The sequence below is a fragment of the Equus przewalskii genome, chromosome 7, assembly GCF_037783145.1.
Source record: "Equus przewalskii isolate Varuska chromosome 7, EquPr2, whole genome shotgun sequence".
NCBI classification, from domain to species: domain Eukaryota; kingdom Metazoa; phylum Chordata; class Mammalia; order Perissodactyla; family Equidae; genus Equus; species Equus przewalskii.
Window position 1 is genome coordinate 47,706,621 of NC_091837.1, and position 18,717 is coordinate 47,725,337.

General features: G+C 36.0%; 2 long non-coding RNA genes across 3 annotated transcripts in view; one reads left to right on the forward strand and one right to left on the reverse strand.

The window, feature by feature from the left end:
- Positions 1-7,040, forward strand: part of LOC103559431 (uncharacterized) — a 46,854-nt gene extending 39,814 nt beyond the window's left edge. Inside the window, exon 5 of the long non-coding RNA XR_011542633.1 lies at positions 2,686-7,040. This is a non-coding gene — a long non-coding RNA (uncharacterized lncRNA). The remainder of the gene's footprint in view (positions 1-2,685) is intronic.
- A 1,204-nt stretch (positions 7,041-8,244) lies between these two features.
- The window catches only part of LOC103559432 (uncharacterized), a 102,852-nt gene continuing 92,379 nt past the window's right edge, over positions 8,245-18,717 (reverse strand). The window contains exons 9-10 of one of the 2 annotated variants that reach the window (XR_011542636.1): positions 18,483-18,613; positions 8,245-8,951 (exon numbers count right to left, since the gene is read on the reverse strand). This is a non-coding gene — a long non-coding RNA (uncharacterized lncRNA). Of the gene's footprint in view, positions 8,952-17,906; positions 18,614-18,717 lie in introns of those variants that run through there. The other variant, XR_011542635.1, reaches the window with a different exon arrangement.

Sequence of the window (18,717 nt, forward strand, 5' to 3'; positions counted from 1 at the left end):
TTAAGGGTGAAATTAATACATTTTTGACATGTACAGAAATACAAGGTAACTTTCAGAATAAAAACACAAATAGTCAATGCACACAAATAATCAACCCTACTAATTACAGAGATAAAAATTAAAATTACAATTATTTACTTACTTATTTCAGTCCACCAAATTGAGATAATAGACAATCACATTGACAAGTATCTTGGGACAAATAACAGTCTCACACTTAGCTGATAAATTTACATTGCTACTGCCGGGAGCTGCCCACCAGTCAGCTAAGCCTCTACCCGAGGGCAATGGTCTGGGAGAGAGATGAGGGAACACACGGCGGAGCCTCAGAAGGTGGCGGTCGGCCGTTCCTGATCCTACTCATGCTACTAATCTTAGCAGTATTGCTCTCGCTGTTCTTTATCTGTACATGGGATATCTTGGGGAAAATCTCTCCATGCAGGGGAAAGAAGCTGGTGTAACCTGGCCTTCTAGGGAGGGTTCAGGGGAACAACAGCCTGAAGGGAAAGAACTTTCTGACCCCCTCCTGGAAAGGCGGGAAAGGAGCTTGGACGGCCTTCAAGGAGGAAGCCTTCTAATAATCAGCCTCTAAGGAGAACATTCCCTCCTCAGGTCCTTCTAGGAGGTAGATATTATCCTAGGCCTGTTAGGACAAGAGATAAATGGTGGCACCCAACCAGAAACAAAGATATGTAAAAGGTACACTCTCCTAAAACAACCCATAACCCTGATATCATAATATATTGATATCATAATATATTGACACAGAGGAATTGGGATTATGATGAGGATTGGGAACCCTATACAATAGTTAATGATAAAAGAGAAACCCCAAGCACTGTGCCTGTGTGGCTTTCAATCCCCTTGCACTTTACAATACTTCTACTTTCATGATTACAGGAGTAAAGCTAGAGGCTTAGGGCCATTCGACCCATGAGGAACTAAATCTAGACGTTACACCCCGTTTTGCAATCAGTCTTAAACATCTAGACGCTTAATAGACATATAAAAAAGGTCAATATCTATATTTAATAAAGGTTGCTTACTTCTCACAGACATACTGTGCTAATATTATAACAAGATATGCTTATGTGCCCATTTTGTTTGCCAAAATTATGTACTGAGACAATTCCATGAAATCATAAACGCATGACCTGGACCCTATATAAGTGCTTGAATACTTCGAATAAATCAGACTTGGAAACCTCACTCCTTGTCTCACTGCGTCTCTCTCTCGCCGACTCCGTCCATCCCTTCGGGAGACCCTGGACTCTGCTGGGGCTGGACCCCGGCATGCTACATTTTTAGGGAACAAGGTAGTAAAGGCCTTAATATTGTGCAAGGTCTTTGAATCTGCAATTTCACTTAAGGTATATATCCTAAGGAAGTAATTGAAATTATATTTAAGTATTTAGCTTCCAAGTTGTTCATCCCAGTGTTTTTACGAGCTCAAAGTTGAAAATAAAGTTAATGTCCAACATGGGATGTCCAACATGAAATAAATGATCAAATCTGTATAAAGAATATTGTATGGTCACTAGAAACAACATTTAAGTAATACATCAATTGACAAGAACAAGTGTGTTAAATGAAATAAATATACTAAGTGGAAAAAATATTATAAAATGAATAGCATGATCTGTTTTTATAAAAACAAATAATCATTTATACATAAACATATTTGAAAATATATCAATATCCAACTATATCTATATTTATATATACAGTTCAAGGTTTAACAGTGGTTGTACTTGGGTTGGTAGTGAAACAGAACAGAAATACAGGTTCATTTACTTGACACACAGCAAAGCTAATCACTGAAACATCAGGCTTGTAGCAAGGCAAGAGATTTATTATAGAAAGGCAGCCAGACGAGGATATGGGAGTAAATAACTCAGATCCACCCCCTTGAAGGGAAAAAGGTAGGGGCTTTTATCTAGAGTTTTAGAGGGGAGGAGGAGCATGTGCTGGGATTTTAGATATGGGAGGGGAAGCATGTGGCCTTGTTGAAAACAAAGGGAAAGATGGCACCTTCTCAAAGGTTTATCTTAAGTCTCTGGTGTCACTTTAGCCTGCATTTGACCTTGTGAGACTGAATTTCCTTTTCCTTGACCACCTGGACCTTGGCTTCCTGGGGAAAAACAAATTACTCATCATTTGCCTGAGTATGTGCATGCACAGCTGCAGTTAGCAAAGCTTATCTCAATTTTTTTTCTCTTCTAACCCAGGGAAAATTTTAACTCGTTCATTCTTGGTTTCATTAGTATTGTGTAGTTTTAAAATATTCTTCTTCATTGTCTTTGTTCTACTATTTTTCCAAAATTTTTTAGATGGGAGAGAAAAAAGGAAATGTTACATTGGAGGAAACACAAAAAAAAACATTGTAGGCATTATATTGTAGTATTTAACATGTAGCAGCTTCACAGTACTGGTGACTGGCAGAGTCCAATCAACTGTGTCTAGTTCATAGTTTTTCCACTGATTATAAGGATTAAGATAAAGTTACTTCTGCATTTTAAATTCCAATAAATAATTTTCACTTTTTAAAGTTTCTTTAAAAACTCAAAGGATAAAAGAACACTATATTAGTTACTCAGTATATAGAATATATGACTCAATTATCTTGTTTAATAGTTGTCTTTCTGATTTTCTAATCCTGTAATTCTTTTTTTTTTTTCTTTCTAGACAATCAAGTGACATTGCTTTTGGTCCATATCATCTGAGAATGACATATAGCAGCCATCTGTTATAGGCATGTGGGTGTGAGAGATATCAAGAAGAGGCAATAATCAGGGGTTTTTTTGCGTGTGGTGGCCAGTTTTTTTTCTCATTGAGATTTTAAAATAGCTCAAGAGAAGTGCTTGTTTCAAATAGAAGATAACTTAAAAAGGATTGGAAGCCAAGATGCTGATGTGGAGGAACAGACTGTCCCAGTGGAACAGAATGCAAACTACACCCTTGTTCTGGCTAATAAGAAAGGAAAGTTCCTTTTACCTATATAAAAGAGATTATGCTGGAAATAGATACTGCAAATATTGAGAATTTTGAGAGTGTTAGGGATGAATTATGTTTTAAAACAAAAAAAATTATGGAAAGGAACTATAAATTATTAGTTATCCAGACTTTAAACTTCCCTAGGAAATAATTTTTTTGATGCTAGCCATGTAAAATGCTTCCAGATTCGAGGGCTGGGGAGGGAGGGAGTGGGAGTGGAACAGATACAAAAATTCACTTTTAAGGCAGTAATTTTTAGATAATTGATATTTGGAGACTCTTGATACCTGAATTCCTTTTGGAGATAATTGTGGAATCAGTTTAAAAACCTACCTCATGTCTGAGAGAGCATTTTCAAATCTCCTTATAGGCAAATATAAAGCATTATTAATTACTTTTAACTTTGTATTGTACTACTTAAAATCATGAAGGATGGAAAAATACTTTACTAATCACCTGCAGGCTCTTTTTAAATGACTTAAGGGAACTTTACCTCTGGGTCTTTAAGCAAAATATAAATTGAAATCCAGTGCCAGCTACCTACAAATATACTTGTAATTCTTTACAGGATGTGTTCCATATTCTCTGTGTTAGCTGTGGTTTGTAGAGAGAAACAGAAAAAGTGGAGTTCATACTTGAAACCCAAACCCAAAACTAGTTCTGACTCTACCAATAACTAGACATGTGACTTGGAAAATCACTTAACCTCCTTGAATTCAATTTTTTTCTCTATTCTGTGAGAGGGTGGAACTTATGAGTAGGTGATCTTCAAAGTCCCGGCCACTACAATATTCTGTGTGCTCAGACAAAATGATCCCAAAAATTGATACCTTACCTGTTAACTTTTTTCAGTATTCTATCAAGAATTTCTTTAGCACCAGAATATTGCAGAATATGCTATTTAAAAGTGTTTTTGATTATTTATGCCCAACTGCTTTATTCAGCTCTTGAGTTGACTTTTAGAAAGCATACAGTAAGGTTTTTAAATAAAGTGAATATCTGGACTTTAGAGATATAAATTAAACAGGGGATCAAGAATATATATTTTGGTAGTATATCCTACTTTTACAATATCATATTGAGAGCCTTAATTGTAACCAAATAATATTTGCCAGTCTGTGTTTAACTCTACATCAACTCAATGGACGACTCATAAAGAGTATAATTGACAGCTAGTAAAACCCTTGCAAAAATGAATCAGCTTTTAACTTCATATGAAACTATCCTTTTCTAAAAGACCGAAAACTATAGTCAAGTTCTTTCTGCGTAATTTGCTATAGATTAAGAGATGTTATTAAGAGAGTAAGATCCTTTGTTAAAAAGGCTTTCCTTTTATTGGCTTATGGTGTCCCCTCCTCCACACTGAATTACACTTTCAACCTGTTCTTAGATGCCCTAAGCTTTTCACTTGAACATTTTTACAACGAGAGCATAATGAGTGTTGAAACTGGTATAGATTATTTAAAATAGGCTTAGATTAGTTCTTTTTTGCTAGTCTTGACTTCCAGAGAGAGGAAAGAAACAAGTTTACTTAGCACAAAAATGGAATTTTTATCAAACATTTTAAAGCTTCAATTGTACACATGAAGCCTGTAGCCTCCTGGTGCTAGTTTTTCTTTCTTTCTCAGGCTCACTTACTAGAGCAAGTATGAATACTCTGACAGTGTGTATTAAAACACTAGAAAACAATATAACTATGTTGTATAGAAGAATTAGGAACTTAAAATTGTTCATTTATGCATTTATAAAAAATAATACTAAACTTTATGTGTTAATATTCTGTAGATAGAGTGTTGAAAAATACAGCCAAGGTCTCTGCCTTCACAGAATTTATGGGATCATGGTCAAGACCTTTATTATGATTTTCTTTATAGGTGCTGATAGGGCCTTTAACAAAATTCAGCACCCATTCCTGACTTTAAAAAAAAAACGCTTAATAAAATAGGAATTGGTGAACAATTCTTTAGTATTAGCTAAAATATTTAGACTGCAGAAATAAAGTTGGCATCTTACTTAATGCTGAAATATGAGAAGGATTTCTACTAACCACCAAACAAGGCAAGGATGAGACCATCTTCACCTTTGTTTAACTTTATATTGGAGAGGTTAGCCAATGAAATCATACAAAGTAAGATAATTAGAGGCATAAGAATTGTACAAAAGGAAGTGAAACTATCTCTTTGCAGATGACACTTGGAAAATCCAAAAGAATCAATGACAAAACTAACACAATAAAAGAATTCAGTAAGGTACCAGGATACAAAATTAACTTACAAAAATCAAGCATTAACTGGTCAGAAGATAAAATGGAAGAGAAAATCCTGTTTTACAGCAGCGACAAGAACAAGAAAATAAAATACTTGTGAGCAAAATTAAGTGTCTATGTACAAAATTATATAAGGAAAATGTTTAGCCTTTCCTGGAAGGTCCAAAAGTAGACTTGAACAAATGAATAGTCACAACCTGTTCTTAGATAGGACGACTCAACATCATAAAGATGTCATTTATCGTCCAATTAAATTTAATGCAACCAGTAAAAGTGCCCAGTTTTACTTTGAGCTTGATTTGATTCCCATGTTCATAGAGAAAATAAATATGCAAGAATATTTGGGAAAACCTGAAAGGAGAAGAGTCATGGGGAATTTGTTTTATCCAATATTCAACTCTAGAGTCACAGTAATGAAATAATGTGGTGCTAATTAACACACCATTTGGCCACTGGAGGAAAAAAAATCCAGAAATAGACCCAGGAACACGTGGAAATAAAGTATAATGAAAGTGGATTCTCAAATCAGTGGGAAAAGATAGACTTTTTAAAAAAATTAGTAGACTTTCTTCATTTTGTTTTATTTTTAATAGTGGTTAAAATACACATAACATAAAATTTACCATCCTAAACATTTTTTAGGTATATAGTTCAGTAGTGTTAAGTACCTTCACATTGTTGTGCAACCATTGTCCAGAACTCTTTTCATTTTGCAAAACTGAAACTCTATACCTGTTAAGCAACAATCCCTCATCCACCCATCCCCGCCCAGCCCCTGGGAACCCCCGTTCTACTTTTTGTCTCTATGAATTTGACTACTTTAGGTACCTCATGTAAGTGGAATCATATAGTGTTTGTCTCTTTGTGACTGACATGTTTCGCTTAGCAGAGTGTCCTCAAGGTTCATCCATGCTGTAGCATGTTTCAGAATTTCCTTCCTGAATAAAATTTTATTGTATGTAGGCATACCTCAGAGATATTGTGGGTTGAGTTCCAGATCACCACAGTAAACATAATATCACAATAAAGCAACTCACACGAATTTTTTGGTTTCCCAGTGCATGTAAAAGTTATGTTTACACTATACTTGTAAACTATTAAGTGTGCCATAGCATTATGTCTAAGAAAACAATGTACATACCTTAATTAAAAATACTTTACTGCTAGGGCTGGCCCCATGGCCGAGTGTTTAAGTTTGTGCGCTCCGCTGCAGGCAGTCCAGTGTTTCGTTGGTTCAAATCCTGGGCGAGGACATGGCACTACTCATCAAACCATGCTGAGGCAGCGTCCCACATGCCACAACTAGAAGGACCCACAACGAAGAATATACAACTATGTACTGGGGGGCTTTGGGGAGAAGAAGGAAAAAAATTAAATCTTAAAAAAAATACTTTACTGCTAAAATATGCTAATCATCATCTGAGCCTTTAGCAAGTCATAATCTTTTTGCTGGTGAGGGTCTTGTAAAAAACGCGTTATCTGTAAAGCGCAATAAAATGAGGTATGCCTATGCCACATTTTGCTTATCCATTCTTCCATCTATGGACACTTGGGTTGCTTCCACCCTTCGGCTATTGTGAATAATGCTACAATGAAAATGGGTGAAAAAATATCTCTTTGAGACCCTGATTTCAATTTTTGGAGTATGTACCTAAAAGTAGAATTGCTGGATCATATGATAATTCTATGTTTATTTTTTTAAGTACCCACCATACTGTTTTCCACAGTGGCTGCACCATTTTACATTCCTACCAACAGTGAATAAAGGTTCCGATTTCTCTATCTCATTGCCGATACTCATTACTTTCTGTTTTTTGTTTGTTTGTTTTTAGAGTAGCCATTCTAATGGGCATTGGACAGTATCTCATTGTGGTTTTGATTTGCATTTCCCTAAAGATGAGAGATGTTGAGCATCTTTTCATGTGCATATTGGCCATTTGTATATTTTCTCTGGAGAAATGTCTATTCAAGTCATTTAATTAGGTTGTTTGGGTTTTTGTTGTTGAATGGTAGGTGTTCTTTATATATTCTGTATATTAACCTCTTATCATATCTATGACTTGCAAATATTTTCTCCCATTCAGTGGGTTGCCTTTTCACTCTGTTGATTGTACTGTGATGCACGGAAGTTTTAAATTTTGAAGCAGTCCAGTTTATTATTTGTTGCTTGTGCTTTTGGTGTCATATTCAAGAAATCATTGCAAAATCCAACATCATGAAGGTTTTCCTCTACATTTTCTTTTAGGAGTTTTATAGTTTAGGTTTTACATTTAGGTCTTTGATCCATCTTGAGTTAATTTTTGTATATAGTGTAAGGCATTCTCTTTTGCATGTGAACATATAGTTTTCCCAATGCTATTTGTTGAAAAGACTGTCCTTTCCCCATTGAATGGTCTTGGCACCCTTGTTGAAAATCGTTTGACCACATGCATGAAGGTTTACTTCTGGACTGTCTATTCTATTCCACTGTTCTGTATGTCTGTCTTTGTGCCAGTACCACGCTGTTTTAATTTAACTTTATTTTTTGAGTAGTTTAAAGTTTATAGAAAATTTGAGCAAAAAGTACAGAGAGTTCCCATATACCCTTTCTCCTCGCAATTTCCCCTGTTTTTAACATCTTGCCTTAGTGTGGTGCATTTGTTACAACTGATGAACCAATATTGATAGATTACTGACTTAAGTCCATAGTTCACATTAGGATTCACTCTTTGTATTGTATATTCTGTGGGTTTTGATAAATGTATATGTGTCCACCATTACAGAATCATATCGAATAATAGTTTCTCTGCCCTAAAAATCTTCTGTGCTCCACCTGTTAACCCCCACCTCCCTCCCTCACTGCAAGCTCCTGGCAACCACTGATGTTTTTGTCATCCATAGTTTTGCGTTTTCCAGAATATCATATATTTGGAATCATACAGTATGTAGCCTTTTCAAATTGGTTTGTTTCACTTAGCAGTATGTATTTAAGGTTCCTCCATGTCTTTTAGAGGTTTGATAGTTCATTTTTTTTTATTGGAAAAGAAAGACTTTTAATAAGTGGTGTTGTGACAACTGGATAATCATTTGGTAAATATAAAACAGGATTCACACCTCAGACCATACACCAGAATAAACTTCAAATGAGTCAGAGATCTAATTGTAGGAAAAAAAGGAAAATCAAGAAAGAAAACAAAGCCAAATACTAAAATAAAACGTGGGTAAATTCACTTATAAACTGCCTTTCCAGGACTCAAAATCCAGATAAAATAAAAGATAAACTTGTAACAACATAAAAAATTTTTTAAATCTGCATGACAGAACCACAAGCAAAATCAAAAGAGAAATCACATATGGAAAAAAATACTTGCAACATGTCAGAAATAAAGGAAAAGGCTCCCTAAAATATTAGGATTCTGAAAAATCAAAGGATTCTGAAAAATCAAAGAAAAGACCAAAAACTCAGGAGAAACATTGATAAAAGATATGAACAGACAGTCCATGTAAACAGTTATGGAAATGGCTTTTAGACCTATGTGAAGATGTTCAAGTTCACTCATAACAAGAATGCAAATTAAAACAGCTCTTAAACCAAGATACCGTCTTTCACCCCACAGACTGGCAAAAATTCAAAATCTTGACAAGTTCTGTTGGTCAAGCTGAGGTGAAACAGGTCCTCACATTGCTGGTCTGAGTGCAAGGTGACCCCACCCTGTGGAGAGAGATTTGGCAAAGTCTAAGCAAATCGCCTTATTGGGCTGTCTCCATGCCCCTCACTTCCTCCCTGGTCTTTCAGTCTGCTCTGGGATTTCCCCCCCCCCGAACCGTGCACGTTTCCTCTGCTCACCAGCACAGCAGGCTGGAAAAGCCTGGGAATTAGCATTCTCCGGGAGACGATCTCACCCAATGACTCATTTAACATTGATGTAGTTCCTTAGATGGGATAATTTTGAGGCCTGTTCTTTGCACCATTTCCCAATGTTTCCCTTTAGGATTAGGGACCTGTCTCCACTAGGGCAGCAGGCTCAACAGACACCATTTCTTGGCTGCATTTTCTTCCTGTGTCACCAGTACCCCCTGCATTTCTCCAATAGACATTTGCAATCATTTACTGGTCACAAGATCTGCTTCTGAAGAACCCAAAGTCAGACCATGCCACATGCAGTTACTCTTGGACCCAGCAATCCTAGGTCCAGGAGTTTAACCTGAAAATGCACTCTCCAAAATAGAAACAACACATACTCAAGGTTACTCGTTGTGGCATTATTTGTAATAGCAAAATGGGATCAAACGCCCAACCCTAGAAGTCTAGCTGAGTAAACCATGGTGCATCTATGAAACAGAGTATTTTGTAGCCATTGGAAATAAAGCCAAAGGTCTCTCTGGACTGCTATGGAGTGATTTCCAGGATATATTGATGAGAGAAAGGAGAATGTTACTAAAGAGAATATGTAGATTATGCTACATTTTATGCAAGATAGACAAGGGAAGAAGAAAATATACGTATATCTGGTTTTTTTATATAACCCTGGAAAGATAAAACATATATTAAACATGATTATTTTGGAAGACAGGTGGAAAGGATCAAGATGGGGTGAGATTTCTCCTAATACATCTGCTCCTGGCCAAGATGGAATAATAGGAACTGGATTTACCCTTCTACTGAAACAACCAAAAAAAAAGACAAAATGACACAACAGTTTTCAAGATATGGACATTTGGCAACAAAGGACAATGATCTCTGAGAGGGCAAACGATGATGGCAAACCCTGTGATTGCCTCTGCTCACTCCTGGGGAGAATTTCCAGAATTCACAGTGCAGGGAAGGGCAGCCCAGGTGGAGCCCAGCGGAGTCCCTGAGTTGAGGAGACAGAGTCTGGGGAGCCAAGACAGAGTTCCTAGCACAGAGTACCAGAGAGGAGAGAGCTGCCCAGGGGGAGGAACCTTGAGAGGCATGCTGTGTCCCTCAAGTATGCAGCAGCTCTGCGTATGCAGGTGAGGAAACGAGTCCAGTCTGGGAAAGGAACCATCAGGAAGGATTGGAGGGAGTGGTACCTGGAGTGCATATACAGGGCTGTTCCCACCAAACAGACTGAGAAAGCTTCCAGACTCAAAAGTGAGGAATCGTTAACTCTAGACTGACGTTGAGTTCAGACCCACCTGATAAATCATTAAAGCAAGATCTGAAAGGATCAAACTGTGTCCAAGTAACAACTGCATTCCAGAACAGCGCACATTATAGGAATGTTTATACAGTTTTGATTTTTGAACAATATAATGTTTTACATCTTCAAATTTAAAGTTAAAAGGAGTAAGAAAAGCAAATCAGAAAATTGAAATCAATCAAACGAACCTGATGATGACATAACTACACAGAAGAAAAGGTTAATTCAGGTAAATTTGGGGCTTCGTACACTATATATTCTCTATGGGAAAAATACAGAACTGCAAGGAAATCTTGAACTCTCCTTAGTGGGATCAATGTAGACATTCTGAATTATATTTGTGTATTGTTGGATGGAGTAAGTGAGTATATTGATGTAGTCGAGAACCAGGGTTCTCCTTGTAGAACAGGGAAGATAAAAATATGGAATGTTAAAATATATTGAATTAGACAATCCAAAATTTATCAACATTTTTATAATATGCATTGATTCAACATAGCCTCAGAATAGCTTTCCAAAAAATCAGGCTCTACGCATTCCATATTTTTATTTGTTGAATCAATGCATATTATAAAAATGTTGATAAATTTTGCATTGTCTAATTCAATATATTTTAAAGCTGTCTTACATATACCTTCTAGTGATTGAAATTACAGTTAATGTTCTTTGCCTCAAGGCTGTGCTCACACCACCCTCTAAAAGTGACCTGTTTCTGAATTTCTATTGATTTACCTATTGGTTTTCCATAAAATCAAAACAAAATATTTTTATTGATTTCCTATTTTTGCGAAACTTATGCTAATGTATCTTCAATGTACTCTAGTAATTTCCTTTTTAAAAAAATATGTGGTATAAATTCCTGGAGGACAAAAAGTGTGATCCTCCAGGATCAGGCATTGGGCCTTACACATAGCCATCACTCAGTACCTATCTGTTGAATGGAAAGTAATAACGCTTTTCTGCTTTTTCATCACATCATTCTTCTATACACTAGAGCGATATTTATAAAGCTTCCTTCTTATATATTTTATGTTTTAATCAACCATGATATTAGGAATTGCTGATAAAAAGACAATCATGATGGTTTCTATTGTTGGAAAAGTGTGGCTTTAACTATTTTGTCCCATCTCTAATTTAAAACAAAAAATTGAGGGGCTGGCCCAGTGGTGTGGTGAAGTTCGAACGCTCTGCTTCAGGGCCTGGGGTCTACCAGTTTGGATCCTGGGCATGGACCTAGCATGGCATATCAAGCCACGCTGTGGTAGGCGTCCTACATATAAAGTAGAGGAAGATGGCCATGGATGTTAGCTCAGGGCAAATCTTCCTCAAATAAAATAAAATAAAATAAAAACATAAAAAAAATTGAAAGCAACATTGACCGAGTAAAACCTGATTTAAATTAAACCAAGTCTACAGGAAACCTGGCCCTTGACAAGTAACGACTATGGTAAAAAGAAGACTGATTCATTTATACCATCATCATACCTACAGACTGCTGGCGTACTGCATTATTCCTGCAACATGGTTTTCCACAAGGATCAATTACTTGACCTTGACTGCAAAGATTTTTCAGAATCTAGTTGTGAACTTTTATTATTTTTGAAACTCCATTATGAGTACATAGGACGTATACAATTCCCAGTGGTCAGAGCATATACACTCAGATAAATTTAATAGAAAGACCAAAGGCAGCTTACTGTTCAGTGCAAGACAGAGAGATTAGCAAAGATTAAGAAAGCGGTATTAAAGGTTTGTTGGCTGCTCCTGATAAATACATATATTTGAAATAAACTTTAAAATTTGTAGGGTGATGCAACTCTGGCTCTTATTTTTTATTTTAAACTATTGTTATAGTGTTATTGAAGAATAGGTATTCAATTAAAATGTTCAGGTTCTTATTCTTCATACATTCTTAATTACATAGACTGGTAGTATTTTAGGGTCACATTAGAAGCTAGATTTCAACAGATCCAAATGATTTGTCTCAATTATAGGCATTCCATCTATGGTAGCTAGGTTAGAAGCTTATTCAGCTTTTCCCTGAACCTGTAGTCTTCAACAATGAGACAGCTTACTCTGGTTATTAGCTGCATCTAAATAATGGACTGTCATACTTTATTGTGCCCCTCAATTAACTTTCTCATTCTAAGAAGTAATGTTTAGGTCTCCCTTCTGAAATGATAGGGTGTCATTTTTTTTAAACAGCTTTATTGATATATAATCCACACACCATACAATTCACAGATTTAAAGTGTACAATTCAGTGGTTTTTGTGTCTCCAAAGAGTTGTACACCATTAGCACAATCTAATTTTAGAGTATTTTCATTGCCTGCTAAAGAAATCGTGTACCCATTAGCAGTCAATCCCCATTTCCATCTCCCAACCCTAGACTTAGGCAACTACTAATCTACTTTCTGTGTATACAGATTTGCTTATTCTGGACGTTTCATAAAAATGGAATCATATAATACATGGTCTTTCGTGTCTGGCTTCTTTCACTTAGCATGTTTTCAAGGTTCATCCATGTTGTAGCATGTATCAGTATTTTATTCCTTTTTATGGCTTAACAATATTCCATTGTATGGATATACCACATTTTATATATCCATTCATCAGTTAATAGACATCTGGGTTGTTCCCACTTTGGGCTATGGATGAATAATATTGCTACAAACATTTGTGTACAAGACTTTGTGTAGATGTATGTTTTCATTTCTCTCCTAGGTATATAACCTAGGAGTCAAATTCCTGGGTGATATGGTAACTATGTTTATGTTTTTTAAGAACTGCCAAACTTTTTCAAAGAAGCCATACCATTTTTATTCCCACCATCATGGTATAAGGGTTCTAATTTCTCCACATTCTTGCCAATTCTTGTTATTGTCCATCTTTTTGATTCTAGCAATCCTAATGGGTATGAAGTGGTTATGGCTTTGAATTGCATTTCCCTAATGACTAATGATGTTGACTATCTTTCCATACGCTTTTTGGCCATTTGTAATCTTCTGAGCATTGTTTCTTCAAATCCTTTGCCCATTTTTTTTTCCTCTTAAAGATTGGCACCTGAGCTAACATCTATTGCCAATCTTCTTTTTTTTTTTTGTTTCTTCCTTCTCCCCAAAGCACCCGAGGACATATTGTATATTCTAGTTGTAGGTCCTGCTAGCTCTGCTATGTGGGATGCCACCTCAGCATGGCTTGATGAGCAGTGCTAGGTCCGTGCCCAGGATCCAAACCAGCAAAACCCTGGGCCATTGAAGTGGAGCATGTGAAGTTAACCACTCGGCCAAGGGCCAGCCCACATCTTTGCCCATTTTTAATTGGGTTATTTCTTATTGAGTTTTGAGAGTTCTCTATATTTTCTGGTTATAAGTCTCTTATCAGATATATGATTTGAAAATATTTTCTCCCATTCTGTGGGTTGTTTGAAGTATCATTTTATTTTTAATTTCTTAGCCATCATAGCCCTTCACATATTTAAAGATTACTAATCTGTGACTTGCACAGTGCCTAGAAGGTGCTGATACTTTCCCAGTACCCAGAAGGTCTTCAGCAGAGGTTTATGAGTGAATGAATTATGTATCTTAACCTCTCCCCTGGGTCTACCAACCACACTAAATAGACTTTGTCCCTCAGTTGAGTCTCATATTCTGTCATCTCTCAATCTCTCTCTAAGAGCAGGAATGGTCATTCTCTGGAAGTCTCCTAATTTGCCATTGTGCCTTACTGAAAAGTGATGCTCCAAACCGGATTTCTAATGTGGCATCACTAGTGTGGGTACACTGGGGCAATCACCTCGTTTGAACTTGACACTACTTTTCTATTTGCTTAGCTTAAGGTTTCATGACTTTTTAATGGAACTCTGTTTTTTTTGCAAATAAACAAACTGTAATAATCTATCTTGGAATAACAGATCTAAGTGACACAAAGCCATGCCTTTAGTTTAAGAAGAAATCAGTACATACGTGAAGAACAGAGGATATCAGTTTTGACAGCAGTTCATATGAAAAGACCTGGGCTTTTCAGTTAACTCATTATATATAATTCAATGTTAGGACAAAAGTTGCTTTGTGTGTGCGTGTGTTTTCTTGTTGTCGTTTGGGACTTCTTGGTGGTTTCAGTTTTAAGGAAGAGCTTCCTGTCAGAGCTGTGAAACAATGGAATGGGTTATTTGAAAAACACTGACTTCCTGTCATTGACTGTATGTTAGTAGAGGCTGGATGAACACCAGTCGGGGATATGTTAGAAAGGACACTTGCCTGAAAGGGACCACGGACTGAGGACCTCTGAAGACCAGCTTCTTCTCTAATTCTATTATGCCAAGATACTTATGAGAAAGGCCAGCTTTTTTGTGTGTTTGTGTACATGCTGAGATTATATTCTCAATTTATTTTTTCATCAAACATATTTATAACCTCAAAAGATTGCTTTTATTATTTACTGAATTATTTTGGCTCGTAAGGAAAATACGCTGTCTTTAGTATTAATCCTTAATGAATTTAAATGTATACTCAGATAATTTTTGCTTAGTTGTATATTTTCACTTTTTTTGGTGTCAAATTTCACATCTATATTCAATAAAGTCTTTTGAGAGATAGCCAAGTAACTGATTTTTTTTGGCAAGCCAATGGCATGTCAAATTTGAATTTATGTTGGAAAGCTGTTTTGTGGACATAGACGCCCTAATAAATAGCCAAATTACCACTTCTCCCCAATTTGGATATGGCAAAGTGAGTATGTGTTTGGTTTTTATGTCTAGAACAACTTGAGAGTGGATAAATAGATTTTCCTGTGTGCTGCTCTAAACACTTGGAATTTTGCAACAAATCCAAATGTGAGAAATTTATCCCCAAAGAATTATGTTAAGTGGTTGAAAAACTATTACTTAGGATCATCCACTGTGTGCGAAGTGTTTTATAAATGTTATCTCATGTAAGCTTCAAAATAGCACTGTAGCTATTAACATCATTTCTATGTCATAGGCACTAAAATCAAGGGCATCAGAATTTAATTTGGTCAAGGTCATGGAATCAGTAAGTATGAATAACAAATTTGAGATTAGAACCCAAATCTTCTTGTCTACATTAAACCTTTTCCTTTAAGCTTTCTCCAAGTTCTTCCAGCTCCAATTCTTTTGTACCATAGTACAAAATGATACTTAAATTCAGATATTTTGATATTTACTAATATTGCTTCTGATTTCTGTTACAGTATTTCGGCATATTTAACTATTCCAGTTTTTAGTAACTATCTCAAATCCAAAAATAGCAGCATTTTTCTATTTTAGTTGATAAAAGCAGGAATAATTTATCTGTGTCCTGGACTATTTGTGAATCCCACCTCAATTTAAATGTATTTTGAGAGGTAAAAAACTGAAGGATCATCAGGAAACTATTACTCGTTTTGAAATTTAATTTCCCTCCAGCTTTCTATGTGAAGTATTCCTGAATGAAATGCCTAAACGTTTGTAGTACATCAGAGAAATGGAGAAATGCTCCTCACTTATGGCTTAACGTTTTTTTCCCTGAGGACTCAGCAAGGATGTTTGTGTGTCCCTGATTTGGGACACGTGGATCCCCTTTTAGGCAGTGAAGCAGATGATTATCACAGGATAGATTATAGAATCATGCTCTAGGCTAGTTCCTGGATGGAATATTATTTCCTTCCACATTTTCCCCTTATTCTTTAGTTTTCTGCCTCAAGCAGAACTTCTGTTGTATTTAAAAATAGTATTTATATTTCATAGTAAGCTTAAAGGAAAACAAATATGGAAAAGCATTCAGAAGAACATAGTCAAGGTACAGTTTGTGTCAGAGGGAAGTTGTAGCAGTCACTAAAGTAAAGCAATTAAAAATGGTCCTGGGACTCTGACTTTTATTTTCCACACTGTTTGTTCTAAAGCCACGCTTAAGTGTTTTTTCCTTATAGTCCAAAGCACACATTTGAGTTTATTACTTAAATTATAATCCTTATTAGCAGCTTCAATTTTTTAAATACCTCTAACTTCAAGAATTTTTAAAACCTCTAATCATATTGGACCATATAAAGCTACTAACCTAAATTTATATCCTAGTCTTCCTAGTCTCATTTTTTTTATCTTAGCGATAAAATAATGAATTAAAATCAAGCTTTTGGACATTCTGTGTTGTAGAAGTTATCTCCAGCATATTCCATGAATGAAAAATATACACTCTAAACTTACTTTAATGCTTATATGAAATACCTTTCAGTGTCAAATATTTATGGAAAAAAATTCTGCTTTGACCCTAAGTTTTTATTTTGCCCAAACCTCACTGTAACATCCTGAAGTTGTGCAGGTGTGGCGACTCTCATTATTATAAATATTTGGCACTTAGGTAATACCTGTTTTGTAAGGAACAAGATGGACCCTTGTAAATGAAAATGGACTCTGAAATACATAACTTTAAAGAATCTTTATTCTGAGGTTTTTGAAAATATGTTCCTATGGGATGATTGATGCTGAAAATGAGCCATGTTATGTTCACTTTTTTCTGTTGAGGATTTAAAACTTATTTATTTAGAAATTTGGTGCATAAATTATTTTCTTAAGCTATTGGAGTATTTAACTGCCAGTCATTTCTATGTTAGTTCCTACATTACCTCCCCAAGTTATAAATTTGTGTTTTCTTGGGGTGGCAGAGAAGTGTCTATATACCTTAAACCATACATAATTAGAAATATAAATGTGCTGAATACACACAGATTAAGCAAACACCTATATTGTTACCTAAAGTTCAAACGATTATTTTTGGATTATCTACAGTAGCTGTAGATAATCTACATCTGATACTGTAGAGCTACAGTATCACTCTTCATTCAAATTTAGAACAAGTAATTAAAAGTTATTTATCTGTGATTGTAATTTTTCTCAGGAAACATCATGTGCAAAGTTTTTGTGCCAGTGCTTAATAATAAATTCTTTCTCTAAAAGCAAGTAATTGTGGAGCCAGAAGCATTCCCCACCCCACTCCCTGCCCTTGGGGTTGGGGGAGGGTTGCTTAGAAAGTCCAAAATGCTGTAAATTTGTTGACACAGTTTCACTTCACTGACATCTGAGATGTTGATTGCACTCCACATCACACACAATACTGAGGGACTTACTCTGTAAGGTTTCTGGCCTTCCCCTTTATCATAACTGTGGAGTCTCACATTGGTCTGATGGAGACAGATTTAGAACGGTTGTTGTTTGGAAGCTCTTGATAAACACAGGGAATTCAAACACAGGTTCTGTCTGGAAATTCCGTAGTGACCATCACTCATCTCTAATAATTTAACAAATGGAAAAGATCACGACAACGTGCCACCCATCACATCTGTTTAACTGTACTCCAGAGTGGATCAAATTGTATATAACAACTTTTATCTTACAGGATTTACACACTCTGAAAGGGAGTAACACTTCTTCCCCAAGCTTTTTTTTTCTGTTTATTAATGTGAAATTTTGAAAGTTTTTCTGTCAACTTGCAAAAACAGAAGCCAGTTTAAGAGCCAAAGCATTTATTTGGGATCAAAGAATTGCAATATGGGGAGCACAAATTCAGGCAGAAACCTTAATAGTGTCTCGCTGGAGAGTAAAAGTCAGGGGCTTTCAGAGGCAAAGAAGGGAGATTGTATTAGAAAGAATTTTAATTGGAGTTGGAGGCGGAGAGCTAGTCTTTGCTAAACGCTGATTGGATGTTCCTTCTCCTGCTGATTTCTCAAACAATTGCTCATAAAATAATTGCTGGTTTGGCCCAGTCCAAGGTTCAAGACAGCAAGGCAGTTTCTCTGGAAAGACAGCTCCAACTCCATTTTAAAATTGCTCCATTTAAATCAATTTTGACATTTCCCCCTTTTGATTGAGATCTTTCTTTGAAAGCATCACTGATCAACCATTTGAAAGCATTACTGATCAACTATTGGAAAGCATTGCTAGTCAGCCATCAAAGTATCATTGATCCCATATACTGAAGAATGCTCATTCCTGGTATATCACGTTCCATGTAGGAGGGAAAGTCGTTTCCTTAGGAGCCTTAGGCCACATTTGAGCATCCAGAGTGCCAGAGCAAAGCCTTACCATTAAGTTCCTTTAAGGGCAAACATTATCTGTAGTTCCTTGAAATTTCCCAGTTGAAGGCTCATAAGCCGTAGCAATCATTTGAAAGTGCTGAGGAATCACTATCCAAATGGTGGTTTTACAACGTCAAACTATGCAGGAGAGACAAAGTTGTACAACAGTGAGAATACCTATAATAATAAACAAAATGCTAAATCCAAATTGGTGAATTGATCTGACCCAGGAGGTAATTCCT